Source organism: Copadichromis virginalis, linkage group LG1, assembly GCF_057382275.1.
Source record: "Copadichromis virginalis isolate Kocher_CV1m ecotype Utaka linkage group LG1, C_Virginalis_male_GT1.1, whole genome shotgun sequence".
NCBI lineage: Eukaryota > Metazoa > Chordata > Actinopteri > Cichliformes > Cichlidae > Copadichromis > Copadichromis virginalis.
Genome location: NC_140618.1, coordinates 42,073,084 through 42,094,779, shown reverse-complemented (window position 1 = coordinate 42,094,779; position 21,696 = coordinate 42,073,084). Strand labels below are relative to the sequence as shown.

General features: G+C 40.2%; 1 long non-coding RNA gene across 1 annotated transcript; it reads right to left on the bottom strand.

Annotated features, from left to right (window-relative positions):
• Positions 1 to 5,031: 5,031 nt before the first annotated feature.
• On the bottom strand, positions 5,032 to 13,177 carry LOC146719342 (uncharacterized). The gene is made up of 3 exons (XR_014921420.1): positions 9,932 to 13,177; positions 8,040 to 8,141; positions 5,032 to 7,422 (listed from the first exon to the last, which is right to left on the bottom strand). It is a non-coding gene; the product is annotated as an uncharacterized LOC146719342 (long non-coding RNA).
• Between the last annotated feature and the right edge of the window lie 8,519 nt (positions 13,178 to 21,696).

Sequence of the window (21,696 nt, the reverse complement as noted above, 5' to 3'; positions counted from 1 at the left end):
ACTAAAGAATGTGGTTTGATGATTGTTGACATGCTCTCCAAATAGAAGTTTTTCTGAAATACAGGTGCAGCAGTGAGGAGAAACATTCCAGGCATAGCCCAGGCAGTGGTTGAGGTCAAAGGTCAAGCTGGTTGGGGCCCATCATGAGATCAGACCTTGGAGCCACTGCAAAGAGGTCGAGGTCCCAGGAAACCCCAGCACCCCCAAGACAGCACAATAGAGAAATCTCACACTTGGTTGTTTCAGTGGTGAGGGGGGAGTGCTGATTGAGCCCCCGTAGGGTAAGCTCGCACTTCAACCTCCAGCCTCTGATCAACTCTAAGGCAACCAAGTGCGAGGCGTGACGGCTGAATCAGCTGAACCCGGAGGAAGGCGGAGAAGCTGAGTGTTTTGAGACAGATCCAGCAGGCCCAAAATCAGGACTATGCGTGACGAAAAGGAGTGCCTGAGAGGATCGTCCACAAGATGGGAGCTGAGGCCAGGAGAGAGGCTTCAGGAGGATCAGAGATCATCTTCAGCACAGCAGACATGACACAGAGAGCTGTGCTACTGAGCTTCCAGGAGATTTTAAATAAAATGAAAGATTCAATATTGACGCTGAGGAAGACAGCTAAGGTGTACGACGTGCTCTGCCTTAAACCTTCAGCAGCGTTGGAACATGAAAACTCGAGGGATGAGGGGAGCGTGCCAAGCTCCATCGACAGCGCAGAAGGAGGTCGAGGATGACATCATGATTCTGTGAAAGCACAGGAACCAGAAGCTATGGTGGTGATGACAGCAGTTTCCTATGAACATCACCTAACGCTGTGCCACTATACTGTGCATACGATGACACTCTGAAGGCTGCTGGGATCATAACAGCAGTAAGACAACTGAACCCTGCACCGTTTTCACAGAGGTGTTTCTCTGCAGAGCGTGGACAATGAAGGAGTCATAAATATCCCCCTCACAGGACGAAGGCCTGAAATGAGGTAATGGGAGGCCATAAAACTAGAGTGCTGAGAGGTCTGCAGCTCTGGAAATAGCTGAGACCCATGTTGACAAACAACAAAACCAACTGGTATGTTTGAATGTTTATTCTACATACATTTGGACTCTGGTCCTATGGACAATGATGGAAACATCTGGAAGAGACATTCATGACGCCCTGCAGAGCTCAAACCACCCTGCAGAGAGACATGTGATTTGCACACCCGCAGGAAGCATCACCAAGCTGAGATGTTTTTGAAAATGTTACTTTCTTATTTTCACTATTAAATTAACAATTTCTTTGTTTGCTTGTAGGATGCAGTTTGCCATGAGATGAGATCAATGAGGACTGGGATAACTGCTAATACATTTGTTAAACTGTGTATTTTTTCAGTAATTTAGGGTGATTTGACATATGCTGAGTATAACAATGTTTGCATTGAAACTGTCAGACATGAGGTATTCATAACTGGGAACTTTTCAAGCATAAAGGTCAAAAAGGGGGGAAATGTTAGATTTGTATTGTTGATTGTCATTTATGCTTAGAAATATTTACTTATATATGCTTAGAAGTGTATAATAATCATTGGTGGATTGAAAGGATGTTTCATCCTAAAGTAACAGCTCTGTGTAGCATGAAGGGGGAGTGCGTTCACTCCCTCTACAGAGTGTTCCGGCATAGATTACACACACACACAGTATTCTTTGTTCACATGTATACCTATGTAAGATGTCATATGTTAATGACCCTATGCATATTCATGTAACCACAATAAAAGGAGTGCTATGGGGAGCCTGGCTGAGAGTCTGATGGAGGCTAGGTGGTGGGACGACACTTGGCTCCAGCCAGATTTCCCTCATGCATGAGTAAACCAGCCTGCTTGTGTCTTGCTTTGCAGTGTAATTATATTGTCTTCAACGTTCCAGCGGATAGGTACAAGCTACAAACCTATCAATTACTAGTAGCACTACGAACCCAGGCCCAGTCTCATTGTACTACATACTCTAGCTTTACCATAGCTACGTGGGACCTGGGTTACATTTACAATCAAATATTTATGGGGGACCATCCAGACTGTCTTCCACTTGATATCTGTTTGCACTATAATATAATATAATACATCATGTTGCTATTTAATGTTTTTTGTTCGTGTTGCAGCTGCTCTGTGAGCCAAGCTTTCGTTGTCTAAATTCAATGGCAATATATCTCTGCACCACACGATAGCGATAGACACAGTCTGTGCTCTGCTTCCGCCACCAGTCATCTTTAAATCTTTTTTTATTCAATGAAACCTTTATTTAACTGTCCATCTCGCAGCATTACTTAAAAAAATCATATTTAAATACAAAAATTAAATACATGAACGACAGTAGTAGAAAATTGATAAAATAACAGCAAATAAATATATTTACAAATGATAGCAACATCAATGGAATAAAACCATGAACACCAGCAGCAGGAGAAAGAGGCCTGTATCTACATTATTACTCTGGCAGCTCAGTCTCCATACAGACAGGACACGTTGCAGCGTAATTGCAGACAGGTGCGTGGGCCTGAGCTCCGCCCCGGCAGAATGACGAGTGGAAGAAAGCAGCAACACAATAAACATATGTAGCCTTGCGGAGCCGGCCGGGCAGACACCGAGACCGTGACAGAGTGCAAAGATTTTATATGTGACAACACACAAAAAAACACAACAAAAATCAGAATGTGTTTGTGATTTGGATTTTTATTTAAAGGTGGAAGCTTTTTTCTTTTCTTTTTGCCAGATTAGACATTGTGATTCGTTTCACTGAAGTATACTTTAGTTTTTTTGTTTTACTTTGATGCTATAATAGATGTGCATCAATTTGCATCATGGCAAAACAACAGTCTCCTCAAGCTGCTTTATACTGTAAGGTGAAAACACTACAGTAAAAGCCAGAAAACCCCAACAATCCAATGATCCCCTTTTGAGCAAGCACTGGGCGACAGTGGAGAGGAAAAACTCCCTTTAGGAAGAAACCTCCGGCAGAACCAGGCTCAAGAAGGGACGGCCATCTGCTGCGACCGGTTGGGGGTGGCTGGGCAATCTCAGTCCACGAGGGCCGGGGACACCGGCCCTCGTGGACTGAGAATGCCCAGCCATGATATAGGGAGACAAGATGAAGTATACTTCTAATGGCCTATTTTAGCAGTTAATTTTTAACAATCAACTGGTGGTAATCCATCATCAGAATTGAGGAAAGGTGGTGTTGATGGAGACTCTACAGGAGGATTCACTGGGGAAGCCATACCTGCACTTCTGCCAGGGTGTCTTGGACGTACCTGAATAAATGTAGTTTTCCCTGGAAGTGGACGAGGATTAATCTGAGACGGAGTCTCCTCATAACATCTCCCCATCATGCTTCTATGGTCCAACGATGCCAGCTTTTGTCCTTTCTTCACTCACAATTTCTCCTGGAGAGATTGGCCGCACAATTTCTCCTGGAGAGGTTGGCCGCACAATTTCTCCTGGAGAGGTTGGCCGCACAATTTCTCCTGGAGAGGTTGGCCGCACAATTTCTCCTGGAGAGGTTGGCCGCACAATTTCTCCTGGAGAGGTTGGCCGCACAATTTCTCCTGGAGAGGTTGGCCGCACAATTTCTCCTGGAGAGATTGGCCGGCCAGAACACAAAGGACAGGCAGCATAATCTTTTTGTCTTTGTTGGCCTTTTCGTGGAGGCATGTTGGAGCCCGTGCACAGTGACTCTGAAAAGGCTTAGAAATATTTCCAAATGGATCTCTGGTCGAACGTTTGAAGGCTGTGAACAAACTGATAAATTGCTGCTTCTGACCCCTATTTATAGACTTCAGATCAAAGGCAACATAGTCCTTGTGACATCATCACTCCGTAAGCCAATCAGATTGTCACATGACATTTTAGAATGGGGATGTTTTGTTTTAAATTGTTTTCAAATTTAACTTTAGTGTTTCTTAGTTTAAGACCAGTTGGGCCAACACCCTCCTCCCCCCCGCCCCATTTAGTTGATTCACATATTAATTGCCACAAACATGTCAATAATAAATTTTATGATAAATGTTTTTTCATTATCCTACTTTTATAAAAGGAAACATTATTTAAAGCAGCGGTCCCCAACCTTTTTTGCGCCACGGACCGGTTTATGCCCGACAATATTTTCACGGACCGGCCTTTAAGGTGTCGCGGATACATACAACAAAATAAAACCAGTACCGGTACCAAAAAACAGATTTATTCATAACACACGTGAAAAGACCAGGAAAACCGAGTTAACGATAAAAACGATAACAAAATAACGCTGAAAACCGATGTGGAGCAGGGAAATTTTACTGCTATTGTTAAATAATTATCATCATTACCATTGCATTAATAATATAATCTTCGGTGGTAAAATTCGGTGGTCTGAGGTGGTCTGACGGGCAGACATGAATTCCAGTAGTCGAAGTGAGTGGGCATAAGCCGGCTTATCCAAAGGTAAGGCACTACCTGTTGAATTATTTCCAAAGTGTGCCAAATTGGACATGATAAAATTTAAGTCTACTCACTGAAATTACTGGTGGATGTCTGTTTTGATTTTGATGAAAAATCTCATGAGTAGAAGCAGTAGAGTCTGCTAAGAAGAAAGAAATGAAAGCAGTTAGAGTCTGCTAGGAAAAGTTTAAATACTGGGTTAAAGTCCCGGTTGGTCATTAGGTCAGACCTTTGTTGGTCATTTTGTGGGTTAGAGTCCCCATTGTCCATCAGGGTAGATCTGCCTCAGTTACACTGCAAAAACTCAAAATCTTACCAAGTATATTTGTCTTATTTCAAGTCAAAATATCTAATCACACTTAAAATAAGCCATAATCCGCTAAAGAGTAACGTTTCAGTGAGATATAGGAACTTGTTTTTAGACAGTGCATCTTGGATATCTTGTTAAGTGAAAAACTCTTGAAAACATATTGTTTTGAGTCATATCTCACACGAAACAAGCTTTTTTGGCATTTCATAAACGTTTTAAGCTGCTGTGTTATTTGTAAAAGATTTATCATCTTGTTTCAAGAAATAGACCTAACTTGAATCAGGACATCAAATCTACTTTATTGAGAACTGCAGGTTAATATCATGCCCAACATTACATTATTATGAGTCTTAGTATCTTAAGCACAGTGTATTTATCAGTCAAACCATATCAATGTGACATTGAAAAAGAGGCAAAACACTGAAATTGTTTCCCTCTCAGTTGTGTTGCACTGAACAGATTGCGCCAAAAGTAAAATAAAAAGTAAATAGAACAATTTTTTTGCCAGTCTTTAAAAACCTTATTTCAGCCCACATATTCACAAAAGAATAATGTTTGATGATGTCAGTTAGATCATACTTCACTGGAATGTACTTGCTGTTATTAAAGTTTACATAGTGGTACGCTGTATAATCAACAAGATTTCCAGCATCCACAAAAATATTTGCCTGAGCTAGACAGGGAACTTCTACCTCATAAGCTAAATATTGATCATTCCACCCAACTGTAGAGAGAGGCTGGCATTCAAAACAATACACAGATGCATTTACAATATAGATGTTTTTAACAAGTGCAAACTCTGGAGCATCATTTATGACATCAGAAATAACCAAAGATTTTTCACATGAATGTATATTTCCATGTAGCATAATCCACTGTACAGAAACTACATGTTCAACTTGCTCAATGAAGTCTTTAATCTTGCCTTCTACATAATGAACATTTTTCACCTCTTTGGCTGGAACCATGTCGACTTCACTTGAAAAAATGGGATGTTTCTCATGCACGTTCTGACTACATTCATAAAGTTGGTTGTGCTTCACAAGAGATTTACAAATATTCTTAAAACTACTTTTCAGAGCCCACTGCTTGAAGAAACAATGTTTTGACTCAAAACGCATACACATATGCCTCACTGTAGGACCAAGAGCCTTAATCTGAGAAGGAAGATGCAGTAAATAATGCTGTTTAGGTATAATATTTTAATCTGGAAACAGTTGTTTGAAATGTTTTAAATGCTGCTCTATTAAAAGCTTCAATCTGGAGAGAGTTGAGACAGCAATAATAGGTGAAAACAGAATTTTTATGATCTCTAACATGTTACGTAGCATTTGTGTGTAATGATTTTCTCCAATTTTGTCCATAAGAAATGGAAGGATCTTCAACAAAACCAGCATCTGCCCAGCTGACTGTTTCAATTTATTGTCATTTGATGACAGCGTACTGACAGATATGGGGCAAGGCTTATCCCTCACATCAACATGAGAATAAGGGAAACACAAAATTGCACTATTGAATGAATCTTAGTTCATTTGCCCTGAAAGCACAAGATTCTTTAAAACACATTTGATTTCATATGGGGCAACGCCTTCAAGGATAACATGCATGATGTCTTGCGGGGTTTGATTGATTATATCAACGTGAGGAGAGTCTGTTAACTTGCTTCTCCTGTTTATACCATACGTTATTTTTAGTTTGTCTTTCAGAAAGTCCGTACTTGCCTTCTCAATGTCATTACATTGCCTGTTATGACTGGCCATGGTCCTTTTAACAAAAAAAATCTTCATTAAATTTTTCCTGCATGTCTTCAGAGTGGCATTCGCAGTGCCTGCATTTACTGTAGGCAAAACCCACTCCTTCCTTAAATCCAGCCACTTCATGCTGAGCTAGAGTGTCTCCACACACAGATATGAGTGCCCCATGAATTGTCCTCTCACCCCTTGCAGTGACAACTTGGACACCATCACACAGCTCAATTAAGTCACGGTTAATCCTCTCAAATATCTCATCTATACCACAACGGGAAAGATCTTTTGATTTTACCATGGCAAGCAGACGAATAGCAGGAAGTCTTGATCTGTACTTAGGGCTGATGTTACCTAAGGTGTAATAAATCAATAACAGCTTGTTCTTGTTTGCCCTAGATCCAAGAGGATTGCATAGTTCAATTTCATCTGTATATAAAATCAACTGTAATGCTGTAGGGACTTTAATAAACAGTGGGTGCCACTTAAAAATGTCTCCATCAATGAAATCATGAAGAAAGCCATCCTTGCATGGCTTTGGCCTCTCATCAATCATTGCAAGCATTCTTGGATGTGATAGCAGCTGCTCCAAACTTTTCAACAACGGTATGTAATGAAAACAATGGTCTTTAATGGCAAGAACCCTGGAGTCTCCACGCTTCGAATAACAGACTGTTTGTTTTGTGACAATAATCTCTGGTTCAACTGGTTTTAACAGTTCTTTGATAGTCTTTTCCTGCAAATGTGTGGAAGCAATTTGAGTGAAAGGGTCAACAAACTGGTCAAATACCCCCACTGCATCACTCTTTAGTTGATCCAGGTCCCCAGAATGTCTCTCAATCATGTCACTCATTTGTTGTTTTAAGTGCTCCAATAATACGGCCTGATATTGCTGGATTCCACTCACGAAGTGGTTAACAGCTCTCTGTGGAAGAGGAAAAACAAAGGAAAAAACCTTAATTACAAAATTCATATGAAAACACAGTCAACATGCAAACTCACAGACACAATTTTTGAAAAAGGAAACCTTCAGTTACATAAAGTTAGTGCGATGCAATGAGCAAAATAAGTTACCCCCACCACCCAATTTTTTTTGTAAAGAATAATATTGCCTTATGCAACGTTAAAACCTTGTATTCACTTAATTATAATGCATTTTGAGGAATCGGATCATAGGTGGAAATGCAAATTGAAAATTTGTGTTGTGTGTATTATGTTGTCTCTATTCTTAGCTCATGCTAAGGAAATATAGTGATAGGCAGATTTTGGATGCAACATACATGTCTATTTCCATATATAGTGGGGGAGTGAGATCTGAGTGGTCACCCATGAAGTACATGGAGACACATTCGAATGTCAGGTGTTTCACTCACATACCTAAAGCTGTCCATTTATGACATCTTGAATGATCTATTCAAGATGCCAGGTCTGAACAGTGCCCAAGTTATAGCTTGAGCACTGTTCAGCATAAGTTAAGCATATTGCTTTTAGGTTCTCTAACAATGAAATACAATTCAATGGAAAATTAATGGCATAAATTACCTGTGTCAGTCGATGGGTTTCCTTGGCTTGAAGAAGAAATGCAGTTGCATGTTTATAAATGTCAAGATTCAGGTGACCCTCTCCATCTTCTTGAAATCCACTCTGAAACAGAATAACAAAAACATATCTATTAAAACAGAAATAAATAATTGCATTGATAGGTAGCAATCACCAAACAATATTGCATTCATTAGTTAGCTAGATTCATGCCCATAAGGTACAAGGTAGATGTATTTTTACTGACTGATGTCTTTAATTTGAGCTTTTAAAATGACAACTAAAATGACAAACAAAGCAGTACTTGATAATAGATTAATAAGACTAGCAAAGCACATGGAGAGTTCAGTACAGTATAGTTTAAATTCCTTGATCATGCCTGATCACCCCCAAAATTGAATTACTTGTTTATTGGCCCATTTGTGACATTTCCTGAAAATTTAAAATCTGTCCATAACTTTGAGTTATTTTGCTAACAGTCAGACAAATGCCACCAAAAACATAACCTCCTGAGTTACTAAGAAAAAAAGGTAAAGAAAAGAAAAACAAAAGATAGTTTTAGAAAAGAAAAGTAACAGTTAATGTTGTCAGTAGTCTTACTGTTACTTCAGAAATGCAAATAGTTATTTATAACTGATTACTCATTTAAAAAAATATACAAAATAACTTACTGATTGGTTTGTATGAAAGTAATTAGTTATGTCAGTTATTTACTGTCGGACAAGTTACTGACAATTTGAAATATGTTATATTTAGTAGTTTCACCTTTAAAAAAAAAAAGACCAATACTGACAATAAAAGTTATATTGACTTTAATGCTCTTATTAATGTGAAGATGAGTATTTTTTTTGTGTGTTTAAAATTTTTTTGACAGTAACTCTGAACAAATCATGTAATTTTGGTTTGCTTTGCCTAATAGTCATTATCTTAGGCTACATCCACACGTACCCGGGTATTTTTGAAAACGCAGATTTCTCTATGCGTTTGCACCTTTCGTTCACACGTAAACGCCGTTTTTGGTCACTGAAAACGGAGATTTTTAAAAACTCCGGCCAGGGTGGATATTTTCTAAAACTCCGTTTTTGCATTTATGTGTGGACAGAAAAATGGAGAAAACGCAGTGTCAAAGGTGTGCTCATTTTTTGACGTCACACTGTGCGCCACGTTATTGTTTCGGTGAAATGAATTTCTACAATACTGTTACTGTTAATTGTACTCTCTGCACTGCCTCCACACATACCACTTGCTTCTGCTTCTATGCCCCAGCTTTGTTTACTTTTTCCCACCGAGGCTTCTAGACTTCTGATTGGCCAACATTTCTGCACGGTTAGGAATATATCGCCACCTGCTGCTTTGGCATGTTCATAGCAGCGTTTTCCTTCATTTCTGCGTTTACGTGTGGACGGGATTATTTTTTAAAACGAAAACGGAAAATCTCCGTTTTCAAAAATACCTGTGTACGTGTGGACATGGCTTAAGTTGACCTTGAACACATATGTAAACATGATAGTGACCTATTCAGTTAGCTGACTGGCTTTTACCAGCTGATTTCAACATGTATTTCAACAATATATCAACTTTTTTTAAACTAATAGGACTTTCTGCAAAGTTTGGATGCATTCACCGGAGCGAACGAACGGATGACTGGGAAAAAAAACAGTCTGACAAGACTGCAGCTTTGCGTTTCTGCCACAGCTCTCATTTACGTTTCAGGTGAGTTACTTAATTTAGCGAAACAACTAGTTCGACACTCATCACTATTAAAATAAAAGTACAACATGAGTCTCTCAAAAACAACACATTTAATGGACGTACTTGGATCAGCCAAAGTAAATGCTAACATTATGTTACAGCTTCTGCAGCTCGTTTCTCTGGCTTTTTTTAAAATAACTTACCGTTGGTGCGGAGATGCTTGAGCCCTCGTCAGTTACTGAAGAACTGGCGTTAGTTTACTGGTGTCAAGCCAGCCTCCAGTTTATTTTACGTTCCCTGTGTATTCAAAGTATTACGGGAATGGATGTGGAAACCGGATTTCAAAATAAAAGCCAACTTCGAGTGAATTAACAGATATGTTAAGAACATAATAACATATAATTTAGGCTTTTTTTTTTTTTTACAAACTCTAATGTTACATCTATATGACACAGCCTTGTACCCTAATTGTGCCCTGTCACTATCAAGGCCATCTTATTTTGGATTTCAAAGTAAAAGCCCTGTGAATCTTCATTTTTGAACTACTCTTTCAATGAATTCATAATGCTCTTAAAAGCAAAAGTCGTATTTCCAAATACTATTTGAACTTTGTATCAACACTTTCCAACCGCAGTCTTTTTCACAGTAATACCATATCAAATAAATTCTTTCTGATTTTGCTTTTCATAGTAATGGCCCTTTGAAATTGCGGATATTTGACTTAATCTCCTAACGATTCAAAATGCTCTAAAATGAAAAATTCTTGTTTCCACAGGGTAATTCCACTTTAGATCAACGGTATACAACCCCACAGTGATACCATATCAATATCAAGTCATTCTGATTTTGCTTTCAAAAATAAAAGCCTTTTCAAATTGTCCATAATTGACCTAACTTTCAGTGATTTCAAAATGCTCTAAAATGGAAAATTCCTGTTTCCACAGGATAATTTCACTTTAGATCAACAGTATACAGCCCCACAGTGATACAATATCAATATCAAGTCAAGTAGGTCAAGAGTGTGTCCTCTATTATGTGTGGCCTCTGTTACATGCTGAGTCAGCCCAAAGTTGCCCAGAGTGTTACTCAGGTCTTTAGTCCCTTTGTCCTGAGGGTTGTCCACATGAATGTTAAAATCCCCAGCAATAATTACACAGTCGAAATCAACACAGATCACAGACAGCAGTTCACTGAGGTCATTAAAAAAGTCTGTGCAGTATTTGGGAGGCCTGTAAACATTAAGAAACACAACTTTGGATGGGGCCTTCAGCTGTAAAGCCACATATTCAAAAGACTGAAAACTTCCAGGAGATAGCTGCTTACATTGAAATGATTCATTAAATAAGACAGCAACCCCTCCTCCTCTCCTGCTCGCCCTGACCTCACTGATAAAACTGTAGTTAGGAGGGGTCGTCTCGATGAGAACAGCTCCACTGTTACTTTGGTCCAACCAAGTTTCAGTTAAAAACATAAAATCAAGGCTGTGCTCAGTGATTAAATCATTAATTAAAAATGTTTTCCCAGCTAAAGATCTAATGTTTAATAAAGCCAACTTAAGTGTTTTAGAGGCATTACTTGTCCCCTCGTGTTTGGGAGCAGTCTGTGGCACACAAGGTATGTTTACTATGTTTAAAGATCTTTTAGAGTGCAGCTCTCTGTGTTTTGACCAGGCCACATGTCTCCTTCTGTCACCTAAAAGTACAGAGATTTTAAAACCTTCTAGTAAACAGGGTCCCAGCTTCTCCTGGGAAAAGTCACCACTGCCATAATCCTCACAGCCCGGACCCTCCACACATCACACATCAGACTGCGGAGACAGGGCATGAAGAGGAACTAAGGGGGGCGAGGCTGGGCAATGTGACTTCGATTGCTCTGTTGAGGGTGGGGCTCGATGGCGAACCTTTGGCCGCTCTGGTGGGGGGTTTATGGGGGACAAAAAGGGATTGGGCTGGGGGGTAGATCTGAGCCCAGCATTGACCCGCTCCATCATCTTCTCAGTGAATTTCAGGTGTGGGGAGGAGGGAGAAAGGGAGGGGGAGGAGGGTGATGGCCTGTCAGGGGTTTGGGGGACTGGGGAAGGTCGTGGTCCCTGGTCCTGATTCGTTGGTGTTGTTGAGAGAGTTGGAGGCAAATAGGGACCCCTCTTCTTGCCTCAGATGTCTCTCCTTTCTGAGGCTCTTCCCGGGTGGGGGCAAATGGAGCTCCTCCTCAAGGTTTCTGCTGGGCTTTGTCTGTTCTTGGAGTACTGTTTGTTCCTCTTTATGAGATAACTCCTCGTTTATCTCAGCCTTGGCACCAAGCACAGATGGATGACGTATGGAATAAAACAAGTTGGAGGTGAACAGTTTCACCCCTGACTTGTTAAAATTAAATCCATTTGCTTTAAACAGATGCCTGCGTTCCCAAAAAATATTAAAGTTGTTGATAAAATGCACTGAGTGGTCAGCACATGCTGATATAAGCCATTTATTCAGTGCAAACAACGACTTTAGTGTTCTTACCGCACATCCTTTGTACATCCTTTACGGCAGAGTCACCCACAATCAGAGTTTCAGGCCTAGCCTTTAGCTTTCCCTGTGGCCTTTCACTTTTTAACAGATTTTCAGACCTTATTTCGCTGCTTTTAGATGGATGGTTGTCCGATATCGATCCAGGGTCCTTTGATAGTGGAGCAAATCTGTTCTGCAGTTTCACATTCAGTTGTTTTGGAGGTTTGTTGCTAACCTTCCTATTCACGGTTGTCCAGTCCTGTTTCCTCCCGTATACAGGGGTAGAAGAGCTTCTCTGTCTCATAGGAAGTGAAGGCCAGTCGGTTTCAGAGATTTCAGCTCGCTGTGCCCTGCCTGTGGTACGTCCTCCCCCTTCCAGGAGACGTGATTTATGTCTTGGTTTTGCACCAAGACAGTCCAAGGGGGGATTATCACTTGAGGATTTATAATAATGCACAGAGTCTACTTTCTTGGTCATGTTATCTGTGCTCCTTAGCTGTGTACTAGCGTGCTCATCGCCATTGTTTTGAGTCAAAGGCAAGGTTGTTTCATTTCCACACAGTCCATTTACCTCCACGTTTACTTCTAAGCGATGAATTTTTGTCTCCAGTACTGCAATCTTCTGCAGGAGGCTGTGGTAGTCATCTGTGGAGAGGGAAGGCATCTTGTTGCTAGTTAGCCTAGCGGTTAGCACCTTTCCAGGCTATTGAGGCTGTTCGGTGCCCAGACGCTGTAATCAGGCTTCAGCTGTGTCTAGGCCACAAACACACGGAGCGCTGAAGATAAGGTAACTATAAAAATGTTGCTGTTTCTGTTAAGAACACTTTAGTCCTAATGATCTATAAGTGTCCAGAAGCTATCGCAGGTAAGCTCATATAGAAAAAAGGGGAAAAAATCAGCATAAAAATCAATAAAAATCAATAAAAGAAGCAAAGCATTTAAAGAGCAAAGAGAGGAAGTGTCCACACTCACAAAAGGGGGAGGAGCAAGATGTCTGCTATACTGATATGTGAAATATTCCTTTATTGGGTGAGAAAATCAGACCATGTCACAACTGCTTTAAGTCACACAGGATAGACATCAGAGCCTTAAACAGGCTGACTTCTGCTAAATGGGTCAAACTGGGCAGAAAGTCTACAAACACATAACATCCTTATAGAATATGATGTAACACTATAGATCAACTTAGCTCAGAATATATAAAGCATATAATAATTACAGCAATATGATGCAACAAACACAGCAGCTACTGATCCAAAATACTCAAAGCTTCATAGAACTGAAACCAACATTTATTTTAGCTCCATTCTGCTGCTGATACAGACTTTAGGTTTCTGAACATTATACTTGTTGCTGCCTTTCATGGTGTGTAACTTGAAGGCCCTGAGTACTTTCTCCCACACTGGAAACACTGGGATGATAACATTATTTTAACATTACCTAATTTTTACCTAATAATTTTTTAAAAAACTTTTCTAGCAATCCTTCACAAACAGGGAGCAGATTGTCTAGCATCTTTCTTTCAGCTTAACGAGTGAACCGTCAGCTCGTTGAAACAAACGTTGAAGTCTGATTGGCTCGACACCACCGAACAGAGGCAGCAATATAACATAGCTAACATTAACAGTGCAGTGAATCCTGCTTGTGCCGTGATGTTCAGGACTGCAAACCGAGCAGCATCACTGACTTTCAGCTTGTTGTGTTTGTAGATATATGACTGACTTTAATTATCCATAAAATCATCACATCTCTGTAAGATAAAGGTCGACTATTGAACGGTATATATTTTAAAGGCTTTAAAACAAAGTTGATGCTGAAAGTAATGTTTTAAGGTTCTTCATTATTAAACATTAAACGTTTCAGCCAACCAGCACTGCTTTGGGATATTGCATGGCATAATCCACCAGAACTAATATAAAGCAATATCCACGTGCACTCCGGTGAAATGGCCTGATGAGGTCCTTGACAATGCGTTCAAATGGGACCTCCATTAATAGTAATTCAATTCAATTTTATTTATATAGCGCCAAATCACAACATAAGTCGCCTCAAGGCGCTTCATAGATACAGAGAAAAACCCAACAATCATATGACCCCCTATGAGCAAGCACTTTGGCAACAGTGGGAAGGAAAAACTCCCTTTTAACAGGAAGAAACCTCCAGCAGAACCAGGCTCAGGGAGGGGCGGGGCCAGCTGCTGCGACCGGTTGGGGTGAGAGAAGGAAGACAGGATAAAGACATGCTGTGGAAGAGAGACAGAGGTTAATAACAGATATGATTCAATGCAGAGAGGTCTGTTAACACATAGTGAGTGAGAAAGGTGACTGGAAAGGAAAAACTCAATGCATCATGGGAATCCCCCGGCAGCCTACACCTACTGCAGCATAACTAAGGGAGGATTCAGGGTCACCTGGTCCAGCCCTAACTATATGCTTTAGCAAAAAGGAAAGTTTGAAGCCTAATCTTGAAAGTAGAGATAGTGTCTGTCTCCTGAATCCAAACTGGAAGCTGGTTCCACAGAAGAGGGGCCTGAAAACTGAAGGCTCTGCCTCCCATTCTACTTTTAAATACTCTAGGAACAACAAGTAGGCCTGCAGAGCGAGAGCGAAGTGCTCTAATAGGGTGATATGGTACTACAAGGTCATTAAGATAAGATGGGGCCTGATTATTTAAGAGCTTGTATGTGAGGAGCAGGATTTTGAATTCAATTCTGGATTTAACGGGAAGCCAATGAAGGGAAGCCAAAACAGGAGAAATCTGCTCTCTCTTTCTAGTCCCTGTCAGGACTCTTGCTGCAGCATTTTGGATCAGCTGAAGGCTTTTCAGGGAGTTTTTAGGACATCCTGATAATAATGAATTACAGTCGTCCAGCCTGGAAGTAATAAATGCATGAACTAGTTTTTCAGCGTCACTCTGAGACAGGATATTTCTAACTTTAGAGATGTTGCGCAAATGGAAGAAAGCAGTCTTACATAGTAATGGGCACTTTTGCGATGGCCAGCTGGTTAACCAGCTGATGGTCCAGGCAGGGCGCACACCATCAGCGCACATCTGCTCAGATTCCCAGCCAATAAAATCTGGCCATTATTTGCTCCAGAGTTTTAGCATATTTCATATGCCCTGCCATGGCGTTTTGGTGAGCCACCTGGAAAATCATTTTTGGCATTCCTCTTCTGTGTGAGTGTCACGACTCAATCAATAAAGCCTTTCTTTCAATAATGCAAAATGCAAGTAGGTCCGGACTACCCCACATCTCTGCTGAATGCATTGCAGACATACCAGGCCCAAGCCATCCATGATTGCTCGGTGGACACCCGCAAACCTGCACCTTGTTGCTGTGGGCAGGCTGAGAGCCACTGCCTGGGCTCTGCCAGACTGCAGCAGGAGCAGCCCCAGCGACCACTCCTTTGGCCAACGGCACGTCTCTGCTGTGGCCCTGAAGATCTCCAGGAAGGCATGGGGGTTGTTTCCCTGTCGTGTCTCTCTCACAGTGCAAAAGTTTTGAAACACATTATTAAAATAAATCATAAAAATACTGCTATGACTTTTGATTAATTTGGAAAGTGTAAATGGCAAGAATTACCAATAGTTTTAAGCACAGTGCAAGAGCTACCTGGTGAACTTCTACAGCAACATTTCACTTACCTTATTAATCATCAGAAATATTTTGAACAAACCGTTATCTGTTGTTGCATTTGGAGTGTCCAATTCACAGCACAATATTAAAAAAGGAATGTACTGTACAAATATTAGCAGCAGGCAACTTTGTGCTTTGAGTACTGCTGAAAGTAACCATGCGTGAATGCGATCATTGCTGCTATGTTTGCTCATTTATTTACTAAGCCAATGCATACAGTAACTGGCATGGACAGATTGCCAATACATGTACAGTAGATGCACGTAGATTTTATTATGACAGAATGCACAAGCACATGAATGTTGTTGCTACCATGGTGCTCTCTGTCTGACTTGGCCTTTTGTATCACGTCTAAAATACACTCTTCTCTGACAGGACCAACCAATCGATTTGAGTTAAAATTTCGATTTTCATTTTTAAACAAAGACAACATTCGTAAATGGACTGGTTCTTATATAGCACTTTTCTACTCTGTCGGAGTACTCAAAGCGCTCTATACAACACGACTCATTCACCCAATCACACAAATACTTTCTTCTATACTTTGTGCTGTTTAGCTAACATTCACACACTTTCACGCTCTGATGGATGGGGGTTAGTATCTTCCCCAAGGATACTTGGCATGCAGACCCCCTAGTCTACATGCCACCAACCTTGCAATCAGTAGCTGACCTGCTCTACCACCAAGTGTAAGCATCACTTTTTGTTTTCTTGCGTGCTCAGTGTGCACAACCTCTGCTATATTTATAGAACCTCTGCTCAATGCAAAAACATGAATAAACTTCCATTTGCACTGCGTCCCCTGGTGGATGTACAAGACATTAACACTGGTTTTCAGAAATGCTGCGAGGGGGCATTAATATTCCTTGTATTGTACAAGTCACAGGTGGGGGATATCATTAAAGTCACAGATCAGCCGGCAATCAGTCAGGAATCCACCAGGCATCTGTCATGGTCCTGTCAGGAATGAGGTGGACATTATAATGTGTGTTATTTATTCTTTTGTATTTATTCTTAATTACACTCTCCGACTCAAAGAACTTAGCAATAGCCAGTTTAGTATCTACTATGTTCTTTTTATTCTTCTTATACTTTATTTATTGTATATGCTGTTGTGAAAAAGACTGCAGTTGAAAAAGGTTTTGTTGTACAAAAATGCAAAATGATAATAAGGAATAAATGATTTTTCTATCTATTTATGTAATTTTTGCAGTTGCTGAATTTGAATATTGAGGTGTTTTTAACAAAACCCCAAGGAGGAGAGTCATCAGCAACGATATTAGAGAAGCAATTGCTCCTGCCCATCAGTGAAGGGGGTTATAAGGTGATTTTCAAGCAATCTGAGGAATGATACAGTGAGAAATATCAGTCACAAGTGGAGAACATTCAAGACAGTTGCCAATCTTCCCATGTGTGGAAGTCTCAGTTATTTTACCTCAAGTTTAAACCGTGGAAGCTGAAGGAAACTGCAAAATATGCAAAGCTACATCTCAGACTTCACAGGCCTCAGTTAGATTTTAAATGTTAAAGTATGATATTAATAGAACTGTGCATAAACAAATGCCCACAAACCTCAATTAACTGAAGCAACATTGTGAATAGTGTGGCCCAATATTTCTCCACAATGATGTGACTGACTGTTAAAGTCATATAGAAAATGGTAACTTTAAGTTATTGCTGGTAAACATGGTTCCACAAGCTACAATGAATCAATTAATGACTCAATCAATGAATCTACGGCGAATCAGATTTTGGCTTAGGTTTTGTTAAATAAACAATGACAGTTTGCTCAAGGCTAGAAGCACACGTACATATTGTTTGGAAAAATGTTAACAGGAATGTACAACTCCTCTCAGAGGTTATATAAAGTAGATTTCTTCATGATTAATGTTATTAACATGATCTAGAGATAGTTGCCAGTATGCTTAATGATTTGCAGCATATGTAGCAGCCCCTGGCATCAATAATAACAGAAGAGAGTCTCTAATGGGTCTAGCCATTTATTTTCTTCAGCTAACACAGTTCTGAACAATGTCTGACAGTTCTTTGGACATCGTTTCAACACAGTGAAAACTACAAAATAAAAAATTTATTGCTTCTCATACAGTTTCTGTAGCTGTCACATTAAAATGTAATTATTATGTGATTGCAATGTTCAAAAGTTGGTGTTTAATCTGGTTTCATGTTGTTTTGTCGCAACCTACTGGTCGACCTGAGTATGGCGCTTTGTGGTGCTTTGGGGTGATGTGTAATTAAGCGCACATGTTGCCAGAGACTGAGGGCTCGAACCAAATGGGAGTAGGCTGACTTGTGTACAAGGTGAAAATATGGAAAATATGGACCACAATTGCACATGAATGTTGAGTAGAAAGGCGCACACAGTATGTTGGTGCATTTACTTTGTGTGTATGTTTTATTTGAGTTGTAATTTTTATTCTGCTGACATAATATCCGTGTTTTTCATTGATCATTTCAACATAGTTTTTCACGGTGTTTGCTGGTGAAAAGAAGATTAAAATACTGGTTAAACATCAGTTGGAGCATGGCCCTTTATTCTACTTCGAACATGAAAAACCTTCAGGAGCAGTTATAGTCTCTTTAAATTAAGTTGTGAACAATATCACAACATACAAGTATTATACACTCTGTGACTTAAAGCAATACAGGAGTGCAAATAAAGCCTAAAAGATCCAAAAAGAAGTACTCCAGAGTTATTAATGAAGAAAAAATAAAAGGTTTTAAAACTATGTCAAAGTGCATCACAACTTAATTGTGTATGATATGATCATCACGTCACATAGGTCAGAAAGCTAAAATTAGCACATGGATGCATTCAGTGCAAGTACATAAAGAGATTGTTAACAGACATCTTAAAATGCTAACAAAACAACATAACTTATAATATGAACAGAAATAATACTGAATTTTTGTCTTGATCCATGCTCAATCATGCAGGTAAAGTAAGGAAATCCCAAAAAGTTCATTCTGTTCATCTGGACGTAGCCTTTTCAGCATTTTGTCACTCATCCAAGGGACTTCTTCAGTCTCAGTCTGACTGCAGGCTTCCCCCACAGTACCTTTGCGCAATAAATGGTGAACAATGGGCTGTGAGCTCAGTTCCTTGATCATTAATATGCAGATTGTCAAAACCATTGATCAACAAAAACTGATCAAAAACCATTATTCAATGACCATTGATTGTTGATCAGGTGATAAGGTAGTGTGCAAGGTATTTACATGTCTAATCCAGGGATTATGGTTGTCATGGTATAGTATGTCACGTGGGATTTGCAATTTGTTTGTTGGTCTGTTTAAGAGTGAGTCAGCAAAGCAGTACTCTCCACTTGAGCCTCGTAGTGGCTTAATTGGTATCAAGTCACTACATCTTTGTCAAATAAGTGACATGTTGAAATATTGCAGTTATTTCATTCAGTTTATTTATTATCAGCTCATCTATGTGTCAGTGGATCTCCAACTTCCTAACTGGCAGACCACAGGCAGTAAGGATGGGCGGACATGTCTCAGCCTCCACCACTCTCAGCACTGGAGCCCCCCAGGGGTGTGTTCTGAGCCCCCTGCTGTACTCTTTGTACACATATGACTGTGTGGCCACTACCAGCTCCACCACCATCATCAAGTTTGCTGACGACACCGTCGTGGTGGGCCTGATCTCTGATAACAACGAGACGACCTACCTGAAGGAGATTAGGAATCTGGAGAACTGGTGCCAGAGGAACAACCTCCTTCTAAACGTCAGTAAGACAAAGGAGCTGATAGTGGACTTCAGCACTAAGCAGGAGAGGAACTACCAGACCCCCGTCATCAACGAGTGCCCAGTGGAGAGAGTGGACAGCTTCAAATACCTCGGAGTTCACATCACGCAGGACCTGTCATGGTCCTGTCACATCAACACCGTGGTGAAAAAGGCCCGTCAGCGTCTCTACCACCTCAGACGCTTGAGAGACTTCCAACTGCCCTCCAAGGTGCTCAGGAACTTTTACTCGTGCACCATAGAGAGCATCCTGGCGGGAAACATCTTAACCTGGTTCGGGAACAGCACCATGCAGGACAGACGAGCTCTACAGAGGGTTGTGCGGTCAGCTGAGCGCACCATCCGCTCCGAGCTCCCTGACCTGCACTCAATCTACAGCAGGCGGTGCTGGACCAAGGCCAGGAAGATGGTGAAGGACCTCAGCCATCCCAACAACAGACTGTTCTCTCTGCTGAGGTCAGGAAAGCGATTCCGCTCCCTGAAGACCAACACAGAGAGACTGAGGAGGAGCTTCTTCCCGCAGGCGATACGGTCTCTCAATCACACCACCACACAGTACTGACCCACACATACAGTTCTTACACACACACTGGACTTTCTGGACTTTGGTTTTGCACAACACTGGTCACTATATTCTTCATTTCCGGTTAATACTTGTACAGCTGCTGTTATTGTGTATATATTTATTTATATTTAGATTTCTTCATACATTCTTATATAGTTCTATATTGTGTATTTTGTTGTACAGTTATTTTATTTTCAACTTTAATTTATATATTTTATCTTATTCTTCCCAGTTAAATTTACCCTTCATTCTAATTTGTGTTGAACAGTTATTTCATTTTTAACCTTAATTTATATTTTATTCCTTCCTAGTTAAATTTACCCTTTTTAATTTTTTATATTTATTTCCTATCTTATTCATAGCCTTTTCCTTTTTTTTTCTTTAGGTCACGAGCAGTTGTCTAAGCATTTCACTACATATCGTACTGTGTATGACTGTGTACGTGACAAGTAACAGGATTACTTTTGGGGGGAAGTAATCAGTAATTAGTTACTGATTACTTTTTTCAAGTAACTTGACCAACACTGGTCCTCATTAGGATAGGAATTTGTGTTCGTGTGTGGAATTACAAAATTTCCTTAGGGATTAATAAAGTATTCTGATTCTGATCCTGAACTATAGCCCAGAGTAGGATTATATTGTTAACTAGCAATTATGAGACAGTGTGTTTCAGGTCATTTTATGGAGTAAGAAGAAAGTAATATAAATTACTTTCTTTGAATTACTTTCTTTTGAAGTCTAAGTCTTGTAATGTAAGTCTAAACAGATCTTTCAAATCTTGACTCATGTGATGAAGCACATGATACATTTTCAATAAATCTAAAGACGTTTGGCCACTTTATCTCCAAGCCCCTTAGACTACCATGATCATGGTGACTGGGAATACTTCAAAGACACTTGTAGTAGGAAGCACTTTGAGTGCTCAAGTTGTGTAGAAAGGTAACATTTTTATAAGTACCAATATTTTTGGTAGTTACCAAATGAGAAATAACAGCACAAAGACAGAATGACAGATTACAATGCAAAGAATAGTGACTTGGCTCAAAAAATTAAGGCATGGAGAAAAAAGAAAGACTGAGAAAGTAAAAGCTGTGCCTGTGGAGGTGAACTATAGACAAGCCCAATATGATATTTTGTGTTTGTATGCGAGGACAATAGTAAGCAGGGTGTGGTAGGGACAGGAAAGAAACTGTGTATTGTGAATGAAGGAGTGGGTTTCTGTTAACAATATGTGCACTGTGCCTGCCCATCAGGAGGAAACTATCCAGTGATTCAGGATCCAGAATAAGATCCTGAAACTGTTGGGGCTTGAAGGTCATTGTGTGGGTCTACAGAATCCAAATGACCACCTTTTCCCTGCAGTCATGAAAAACAATGGGGTTGACATGGCTCAGTATAAAGGTTGTTTCAGTTCTATGGTGTAAGGTCTAGGTCTGAGATTAAATATGAACTTGAGAGGCAGCCAAGTTTTTAAATTCTGGAGCTGAATGTTAATTGGGGGTGTT